At 47.5% G+C, this 10,981-nt stretch overlaps 1 pseudogene across 1 annotated transcript; it reads left to right on the top strand.

Moving 5' to 3' along the window:
* Positions 1-3,409: 3,409 nt before the first annotated feature.
* On the top strand, positions 3,410-4,048 carry LOC309891773 (olfactory receptor 52K1-like; annotated as a pseudogene). Its single transcript has 3 exons — positions 3,410-3,417; positions 3,594-3,711; positions 3,800-4,048. The product of its transcript is annotated as an olfactory receptor 52K1-like (transcript).
* Positions 4,049-10,981: the final 6,933 nt, after the last annotated feature.

Below are 10,981 nucleotides of genomic sequence, written 5' to 3'. Positions count from 1 at the left end.
AGACTCTGCTTGCCATGTAGTCAGCTACCTAGGCCATGAATTCAGGGGGCAGAGCCACAGCTGGCACAAGCTCTGCTTGTAAAAAGCACATACTTATTCCCTCTTTTCACTCAAAGGTAATTAATCTGAAAATCCTGTGTGTTGTTCTGGGCAGTGTTACTTGTATAATAAAGCTCTCCAGATCATTAAATATGTGTTTAAGCAAGCATCAGACTCAGTTTTTCCCAGGAGTTGGTGCTTTAGTTTACCTTTTTCAGGTGTGTTTGCAGTCCTGTTCTCTTCATGTGATTTGATTTCTTGATTACACATAAACAAAGTACCAAGGAAGCAATGCCTTACCTTTAGCTCAGTCCGTCTGACCAGCCCCATCTGTGCCATGCAAAGAAACCGTCCTGACAGCACTTCGGTGTCATCTGTCTTACAACTGACCTCTACATTTCACGCTTCCTCCTCTTGACAAACTGGCAGCCACGGTGCCTCACGGAGTGCCTCAAAACCCTGACCAGGGACATCGGGACAGGGCTCTAGTGCCATGTTCCAGCCCTGCTCAGAGCACCACACCTGGAGTAGCTGTTCCTACATCTCCTCAGCTCCAACTCAGACTTGCACAGACTCTTTCACTACCACCAGCTGCCAAGAATGACTGCAGTTGCAGCCAGTATGGAAATGCCACATTAGGGAGATATTGCTGTCCTTTTGGCTATTTTTGAGTTGTACATGCAGCAGTGGTAATGGGAGCAGCAATTTTGAGACTTGTTGCTGCTCAAGTGGAACAACACTTTCTGGTCTGTTGGCACACTTCTGAGCATTTGCCTTGTGCCTTATTGAACTGAAAAGCTGATAGGGTCTTATTTCATGCAATTAGGTAGTTCGGTACTTTTTAAGTGACAAGTTTTATTCATTTCATAGTCCATCACATTTTCTATAAATGGGGAACATTACCTGTCAGCCTTACCTGGTTTGCTGTACTCTATAAGACTTCTTGCAAACATACTGTATTTGTTTTTAAACAGTCAAACATTAAAATGCCCTTAGAGAATGAGATGTTCAGTATTGAACAAATCACAGCAGGAGTTGCAATGTTTGACTGTTAGCAAACTGTCAAAGCTTTCCTGACCTTGTAAAGAGAGAATAGATCCTGGTATCTGAAGTTGAGATTTTAACTCTATCCTCACTCATTTTTGTCAGCTCTGCTCCTCTGCTGCTAAGCAATGATCATTAAATTTACCAGATTTATTAGACTTAACATTTCTGTATGGCTGTCAGACAGCTTGTATTGTATTGTATTAACAGCCACCCAGCTTTCCTGATCAGCTTACAGCCTGTTATAAATCAAAGACCTCTTAAACTTGGGGTTTTAAGAGACCTAGAGGAATCATCCAGTCCATATCATGTCCCCACTATAAGACCAAAAGTCATCTCTGATAGAAAAACATAAAACCTTATCTTCCACTGCAGAAACTCTTCACCTTCCCCAAACCACCTGTTTCAGAACTTTTTTTCTAGTGTCAAACCAGTATCTCTCCAGAGCTCATGACTTTTGTCCTTTCCATAAGGGAGGAGAACAAATTATTACCTTCCTGGTGGTGTTTGACATCCTCTTCGGGTTTGCACAGGTGAAACAGACAGGACTAGAGATATGATCAGATAATTGCAGATCTTCACAGATGACTGGATCACCAGATGTTACACCTATGTGTCTACAGTTTGTTTGAAGTTGGCTTAACCAATGAATAGTTTGCAGCCAAATAATTAGCACTGTTGTAATGAACCCATGCAAGAAGGTAAATCAAGGTTGCAGATATATAACTGACAGTTTTCCAACACAATATTCACTTAAAGTAGGATATCTGGAAGTAATGAAGTAGATCATTAACCCAGTAAGAGACAAAGTCCACTTATATGTATTGGCATATCTGCAAGGTAGCTTTTAGGTTAGATTGGGTTATATTCACCTCAATTTGGCTAAGATTTGAACTTGTCTCAGAGCTTGGCACTATGCTTAAAAATACTGGTATAGTCCCAGGTTAAATGAAAAAAAATTCCTCCCAGCTCACCTGGATACCCTGGACATGACCCTGTCTCTACCTACATCACCCTCAAATACTGCTTTTGCTTCACACGACTAAGCAAGTCTTCAGACTTCCAAAAGGACTTGCATGCAAATATTTATGCATCTTAAGGGAACTGATCACTTTAATCACCCACTGCTGGGTCTTGAGAGAATGCAGTCATCACAAAGAAGCTGCTGCCTGGGAATAGACAGGAATAGCAATGGTTTGTAAACAAATGCACTCCTCTTTCCTACTGCTTGGGTTATCTCTGTCTTGGTGTTAAACAATGCAGAACAGCTTTTTGAGAGAGTGTTCTATAAAGAGGGAAGATTTTAACTTTGCATGGGCAAATACCACACTGTGAGGACTAATTCTTCTAGTACACACAGTGGTGCATGTGTCCTTCAGGTGTATCTTGGTGGTGTAAAACTATCTGGGATTGAATCTAGCATCACTGCATTCCTTTGGGGGCACAAGATGGCAGCATGGATTCTTAGAGCTCTATTTTGACACCACCTACCATCAGAGGATCCTGAAGCATTCATGAATCATAGAATCACAGAATCATTAAATGGTTTGGGTTGGACTGGACCTTACAAGGCCACCCAGCCTCCCATTGCCATGGGAAGGGTGCCCCACCCCCAGCCCAGGCTGCCCCCATCCCTATCCAACCTGGCCTTGGGCACTGCCAGGGCTGGGGCACCCCCAGCTTCTGGGGACTCACCCTCCAGGGCCTCACCACCCTCGGAGGGAAGAACTTATCCCTAATTTCTAATATAAATCTACCCTCTTTTAGCTTAAAGTCATTCCTCCCTTGTCCTATCTCTACACTCCCTGACAAAGAGTCCCTCACCAGCTTGGCCCCCTTTAGGTACTGCAAGGCCACTGTAAGGTCTCTTCAGAGCCTTCTCTCTGGGAAGAACAACCCCAACTCCCTCAGCCTGTCTTCACAGGAGAGGTGCTCTGGCCCTCTATGCATCCTCGTGGCCTTCTCTGGACTTGTTCTTCCATGTCCTTCTAGTGCTGGGCCCCAGAGCTGAACACAGTACTGCATGTGGAGTCTCATGACAGTGGAGAGGGAGAATCACCTCCTTCAACTTCTTTTGATGCAGCCCAGGATACGGTTGGCTTTCTGGCTGCAAGTCCTCCTTGTCTGGGATCAATTCTCCAGCTGTGTCTGTGCCTCTTGTGCAGCTTGCAGAGACCCCCAGAGCAATCCTGGAGAATCAGGAACACCACAGGATGAGCTTATCTGAACTGCACCAGCCTTGTGGTGCTGAACACTGGTCATCATCTTTTTTACTCGGTATCCCTTCACTCTCTTTTTGATAAGCTACACAGACTGACTTGCCATGATGTACTAGTAAGCAGAGTAATAAATCAACTTTACACGTTAGAGGGAAGTTGCAGTGAAAGTGGCACAATCTCTGTACGTTTTGCAATGTCTAATTAGCCTTTCTATTATTTTTTGAAAAGAAAGACACTTAGGTATAGTTTTCAAACGATACCTCTTGATATCAATCTCCCCACTTTCAACAGCACTACTCCATCCGTGTTTGCCTTGACTGGCATCCCTGGGCTGGAAGATATGTACCCTTGAATTTCCATCCCAATCAGCACAGTGTTCACCATATCCCTCCTTGATAAAGATGGAGCTGTATTTCCACAAGCCCATGTTTTATTTCCTCTCCATGTTAGCCTTCATTAACTTAGTGTTGTTCCTGACCACTGTGCTCAAAATGCAGAGCTTCTTCTGGTTCAACATCAAGGACATCACCCTCAGTATCTGCCTTATCAGACTGCTAGCTCTAGCCAGGGCAGCTGGGATCATGTTGCCTCTGCCTTTTCTCCTCCACCACCTGCCATACGGCCTCACTCATACCATCTCCCACAGCTACTGTGAACACAGAGTGTTGGTGAAGCTGGTCTGTGCTAATACCAGATTCAGCAACATCTATTGCTTGTATCAGGAACAGTGTGACCAGCAGGGCTAGGGAGGTGATCGTCCCCCTGTACTCAGCTCTGGTGAGGCCGCACCTCGAGTACTGTGTTCAGTTTTGGGCCCCTCGCTACAAGAAGGACATGGAGGTGCTTGAGCGGGTGCAGAGAAGGGCAACGAAGCTGGTGAGGGGCCTGGAGAACAAGTCCTACGAGGAGTGGCTGAGGGAGCTGGGCTTGTTCAGCCTGGAGAAGAGGAGGCTCAGGGGTGACCTTATCACTCTCTATGGGTACCTCAAGGGAGGCTGTAGCGAGGTGGGGGTTGGTCTGTTCTCCCACGTGCCTGGTGACAGGACGAGGGGGAATGGTCTTAAGTTGAGCCAGGGGAGTTTTAGGTTAGATGTTAGGAAGAACTTCTTCACTGAAAGGGTTGTGAGGCACTGGAACAGGCTGCCCAGGGAAGTGGTGGAGTCACCATCCCTGGAAGTCTTCAAAAGACGTTTAGATGTAGAGCTTAGGGAAATGGTTTAGTGGGGACTGTTAGCGTTAGGTCAGAGGTTGGACTCGATGATCTTGAGGTCTCTTCCAACCTAGAAAATTCTGTGATTCTGTGATTCTATGGCAACATCATCGCTCCCTTCACCATGGGGCTGGATCTGCTGTCCATCAGGCTCTCCTACATCAGGATCCTGAGGATTGTATTGGGCCTGGCATGCAGGGAAGAGAGACTGAATGCATTTGGGACCTGCATCTCCCACAACAGCGCCATCCTGGTCTTATACAACCCCATTACTTTCTTGTGGGTAATACACAGGTTTGGTTGTCATGTTGTCCCTGATATGCACATCCTGATGACCAGCCCTATTGTGTATGATGTCTAAACAAAACAGATCTGTGACTGGGTGCTCACTGCATTTTTTTTTGCAGAAGAAATTTTAAATTTCAGGTGTCATGTGGTATTAGTCCAAATTCAGCCAGGGCTTCATACTGGTCAGAACCCCAAAATGATTTAGGGCTCTCAAAAAGTTCTTCCAGATACTTCTTTCCTGAACAGGCTCCAGTGTCCCTCACAGTGCTGTAGTGTATTGGATTTACATGACAAGGGGTTGGTAGCAGGGGGGCTGCAGGGGTGTCCTCTGTGAGAAGAGCCCAGAAGCTGCCCCATGTCAGATCAGAGACAGCTCCATCTGGCTCCAGAGGGACCCACTGCTCACCAGAGACAAGCCATGCGCGACATAGGCTGGGCCTCTGAGAGAGCAGATTGAAGAAAGGAGGAAAAACAAAACAAAACAAAACAACAACAAACAAACAAACAAACAAAATGCTGTGCTACAGCAGCTGGACAAGAGAAGTGAGAAATGAGAGAGAAGCAGCCCTGCAGTCCCCAAGGTCAGTGCAACAGGAGAGCAGGAGGTGCTCCATGAACCAGAGTACAAGTTCCCCTGCGGCCTGTGGAGAGGCCCCTGGTGGAGCAGGCTGTCCCCCTGCACCCATGGGTCCCACACAGAGCAGATTTCCACGCTGCAGCCCCCCCATGGGTGGAGGAGCCCCCGGTGGAGCAGGTGGATGGGGTCTGGGGGGAGCTGCCGCCCACCTGTGGGGCCCCGTGCTGGAGCAGTTTGGGACTGGGGGATGGACCCCGTGGGACGGAGCCGTGTGGGAGCAGTTCTTGAAGGCCCTGAAGGATCAGTTTGGGAAGGACGGCATCCATGGGAGGGACCCCACGGGGAGCAGGGGCACAGAGGGACCGTGAGGGGCGGCGGGGATGAAGCCTCAGGGATTGATCGCAGCCCCCATTGCCCGTTCCCCTGCACTGCTCGGGGGGAGAAGGTGGAAGGGGGTGGATGGGGGGAAGGTGTGTTTGGTTTGCTTTTAGTTTCTTACTGCTCTAGCTTGTTAGTAATAGCTAATATTAATCTTCCTACGCTGAGTCTGTTTTTCCTGTGACGATAACTGTTGAGTGATTTCACTGTTCTTATCTCAACCCTTTAGCTCTTTCCATTGTATTTTCTCCCTTTTTTGATTTGAGAAGGGGGAGTGAGAGAGCAGCTGTGGTGGAGTTCAGCTGCCCAGCAGGGTAAAACCACGACATATGGACACACTCAGCCTCCTGAGGCATGGATAAGGTTCTTAAGGTATCCATTGTTACTTGCTTCACTCTGGTTTCAGCAGAGTGTGAATGCTGACACATCCTTGGATGATGCAGCATGAGGCCCAGATGACTCATCTGCACTGTGCTGATCTGCACAAGCTGGACTTGGGTCTGCCTCAACCATTTCATCATGGATAACACTGTCAAGGCTCAGGCTTTGGATCCCAAAGCAGAGAGGTAAAAGACAGACAGCATTGTGTTGTAAGAAAAGGTTAGTGAAAACTGTCCTTTCAGCAGCCACACAGCTCAGGAAACACCATTGTGGACCATGTACAACCTATTCACAGAAACTTGTATAGATTTCCATGCAACTGTACATGAAAATTGAAGCCCCTGATGGGCCACAGGAATTAACTCTGCAGCAAGTATATGACACACTTCAAAGGGCTCCTGTCTCTTCTCCTGAATGTTTCCAAGTTCATGACTTGAGAAGAGCGAGATGCTCGTACATATGTCCTGAAAGCAGTAGCAATTCAGCTGATAGCTGTCTACAGCAAGCAGTGAAGCCTACTTGGCAAACTGAGCAGAGTGCTAAATCCAGAGGTCAGCCTATGCAGAGCTGGAAATTTTTCAAAGCATTCAGCTTTGACGTCATGGTGCTGATAGCAAACTGGATGTAAATAGCATTTTTGTTTGAGCTCCATTGGCTGCTCTTCTTCTCTTTTTGTGTGCTAAGGAAATGAGCTGATGGCCTGCAGGTCCTATCCAAAGAGCTATTGATGCTGCTGGACGATTTAACTAAAGAAGGGGGGAAAGGGGGCTGAAACGGCTCCTGTTGCCAGGCAGCTGGGAGAGGAGCGAGGTTTGAGGTGCTGACACTTGCTGCTGGGAGAGAGTGTGCGAAAAATCTCAATTTTCTTCAGGCAGGATCTTTTGTGAAGCTATTTTATTCACGATTGCAATGGCAGGTGTCCTGCCAATTAGGAGCGCATTTTAGTAAACAAATCATAACCTTTTATTCCCTATTACCCGACACCTGATCACCTCCTCTGTTTCCTCACTGGCTGAGTACTACAGGTTCACAAGCTACTCGATGCTCCTCTATACCATACATGTACATTTTTTCTTTTTTCAACCCTTTAATTTCTCCTTTCTCATGTTTTGAGAACATGGGATCTTTGTTTTACTGTTTTCACACTGCTCATCCAGTTTTTCTCAAGCTTCTACCTTATTTTGGAACAATGAGGCCTTATACTGTCCACTTACCTACTTAGCATTTCTCTTTATTATGACTACACAACTACCTTGGAATACAGAAAAGTAATTCTCTACTGCAAAAACACAACTTATTTTCTCACAAGGGGTGGGCAGTGGGTGATGCCCATTCCTCGACACATGGCGCTGGCACAGTGCGGACCAGATGGGAGCCCCGTGCCTGCTCCCAGCCTCTCAGACTCTTTACTCAAGGCCTTACCAATACTCCCCATACCTCAGAGTATATTCTGTGCAGCAAGCTCATGTGCAAAGACCTACACGTTTCCTCTTACTCCCCTGCTCTGATGGGAAGACCGTGATGGTCCTTTGGGCCCTCTGTGTTTTCTGAGGAGGCTTTGTCCCTACTCAAGAGATCCATGCTCATGTGCCAGCTCTTTGCTGCAGCAGACTTTTAGCTCTTTGGTTCCTCTTAACTACCTCTGTTTAAGCATGGGATGGGTTGTGGTCTGAGGTTTTGGACCACATGGATTTTTGTTAATATGCTCAGCTGCATATCATCTGTTTTTTAAGCTGTATTTTTTCCTTGTGATTCTCCTCAAACGACCTACAGATGATTTCTGTTGCCTGAGTTATTTATTAATGTGCTAGGCTGCCATAGATCTGATTCATAGGTCAGAGCTGCAAATACAGCACAAACACCCCCACACACACACACACCTCATATTTCTATTGAATTAGTGTATCTACTTCCTTTATTTTCCCCAAGTCTTAGAACAAGAAATGCGTTTTGTTGCATTGCTGGCATACCTATAAATCTGGGCTATTAAAATAGGAGATCCCTGTTCACAGTGTCAAATGACTTTATATGGCACGAGAACAAAGCCTGTCCTGTTTTACTAGTACACCTGTAACTGTTGCATCCCTGAATCCATTTGCAGTCACAGCTGAAGAGGTAAGAAATCCCCACACCCAGCAGGGTCATGTTGTACGTGGTGGCTCATCTCCCGCTGCCGTGAGGGTAGCATGGAGTCTCTGCTTCCCCCAGGCTCTGCTCAGGAGCTCTCCCTCCAGCCCAGGTGCCACAGACAAGAAGAAGGAATGAACAGCAATCTTTCATGCTAGTGGGAAGTTGTCAATTTAGTCAAGCAGGGAACTGAGCAGGGGTTTGTGCTGTTGGACATACTGATCAGAGATTCAGGAAAGGATGTGAATGGAGATGTTACAGAGCTTTTTTCATGATACCACTATATGCAGAATAACAGTGGTGAGGGATTATTGGAAAACTTTGCAACGTTGAGTGACAAAGTGACAACTGGACAGTAAAATTCAGTATAGATTCATTAAAACAGAGACCTTTTGGCAAAACACAGCCCTAATTTGACATACACAATGTCATACTATGAGCTGTCCATTCCCCCTCAAAGATAGACATCCCAGAGTTATACCAGAGGTCAACTGCATGAAGTTTAACAAGGCCAAGTGCCGGGTCCTGCACCTGGGGCGCAATAACCCCAAGCAGAGCTACAGGCTGGGAGAGGAATGGTTGGAAAGCTGCCAGGCAGAGAAGGACCTGGGAGTGATGGTGGATAGTCGGCTGAATATGAGCCAGCAGTGTGCTCAGGTGGCCAAGAAGGCCAACGGCATCCTGGCTTGTATCAGGAACAGCGTGACCAGCAGGGCTAGGGAGGTGATCGTCCCCCTGTACTCAGCTCTGGTGAGGCCGCACCTCGAGTACTGTGTTCAGTTTTGGGCCCCTCGCTACAAGAAGGACATGGAGGTGCTTGAGCGGGTGCAGAGAAGGGCGACGAAGCTGGTGAGGGGCCTGGAGAACAAGTCCTACGAGGAGCGGCTGAGGGAGCTGGGCTTGTTCAGCCTGGAGAAGAGGAGGCTCAGGGGTGACCTTATCGCTCTTTTTAGGTACCTCAAGGGAGGCTGTAGCGAGGTGGGGGTTGGCCTGTTCTCCCACGTGCCTGGTGACAGGACGAGGGGGAATGGGTTTAAGTTGAGCCAGGGGAGTTTTAGGTTAGATGTTAGGAAGAGCTTCTTCACTGAAAGGGTTGTGAGGCACTGGAACAGGCTGCCCAGGGAAGTGGTGGAGTCACCATCCCTGGAAGTCTTCAAAAGACGTTTAGATGTAGAGCTTAGGGATATGGTTTAGTGGAGGGCTGTTAGCGTTAGGTTGGAGGTTGGACTCGATGACCTTGAGGTCTCTTCCAACCTAGAAAATTCTGTGATTCTGTGATTCTGTGACCTGGCGAGTCCTTGAAAACATCAGGGTGGCACCCACTCCTTCCCAGACTTCTCTCCTCTCCTTGTTATCACCACAGCTTGCACTCAATCCCCTCAGCAAGGCAACGAGTGGTGCAGGTCAGGGTCAGTACTAGGTGGTTTCTCTCTGCTATTCCTTCTTTCTCACTCTTTTCCTCTGCTCCAGAGGTGCCTGATCCTTTCTGCAGTGTACCTGCTCCAACATGGGCTTACCCGCAGGCTGCAGTCCCTTTGGGGGAATACCTGCTTCACCATGGGCTTACCTGCAGCCCATGGCTCCTCGGGGAAGCACCTGCTCTGACATGGTTTTACTCACAGCTTGCAGTCCCCTCAGGGCACACTTGCTCTGCTGTGGCTCCTCCACAGGCCACAGCCTGTTCTATTACCCTGGAGCATCTCCTCTTTCTCTCACCTGGGTGTCCTCCTTGCTGTTCCTCACCCTTTTTGTTCTCATCTACCTGCCTCTGACATTTTCTGCCCTTTCTTAGGTACATTTTCACAGAGGTGTGACAAACTCCTCCAATGGGCTCAGCTTTGGTGCAGGATGGGGCTGTTAGTGTCTTGCTGGACCCACCTGTGTCCAGCACAGGGAAGTCCCTGACATTCCCCTCACAGGGGCCATGCCTGCAGCCCCTTCCACCTCCCCTCTACCAAAACTTTACCACTTATACCCAGTACACCTCCCTGTAGTTATCTTGAGCTGGTATTTACAAGTATTGTTTGTGCTGTGTGGGTAAAAAAAGGAGACACAATGAAAAAACAGTATTAGGCAAAAGTGTTTTGTAACATCTGTCTGTTCTGGTGCTGTTCTAAGATGCACTGGGATGTACTGCAAGGAAGGGAACAAGTTCCAGCTAAATGTTACCTCCTGAAGGACTCTGGCTATAGCCATAAAGCCATCCACCTGATGGTCTGCATAGCCTTTTACTACAGTGCTAGCACTTATTGCACAAAGTATATTTGCTCTACAATTTCCAATCATAAATTATTATCTGTGTTATGATAGCGACTGAGAGCCAGCCAAGGACTAAGGCAGCATGCTGCTTAGGAAAAAAGAGAAGCACATTCCTCATCCCCAAAGCTACCAACTTAAATCAAGAAAGATCAACAGCTGAGTGAAGTTCAATGGGCAGTTCTGTCATTGGAAATATTCATTAAAATTAGGAATCTCCTCTTTATCTGTTTGGTCAACAGATGATGGGGCACCAGGATGTACATGGGGACAGAGACCAGCTGAGCCAGGTCCTCCCCAAGCTTGTGCACCACAGACAGCCCAATCAGTAGCACACAAAAGGCCAGGACCACACAGATATGGGTAACGTAGGTGCTGGACACCTTGAGCCTCTCCTTCCATGATGACAACCACAAGACAGACTCGAGGATCAGGAGTTAGGAAAGGCAGATGAGGAGGGTG

Source organism: Aythya marila, assembly GCF_965140915.1.
Source record: "Aythya marila genome assembly, chromosome: 1".
Taxonomy (NCBI): Eukaryota; Metazoa; Chordata; class Aves; order Anseriformes; family Anatidae; genus Aythya; species Aythya marila.
The sequence above is the reverse complement of the archived record's forward strand: the minus strand, read 5'-3'. Positions and strand labels throughout refer to the sequence as shown.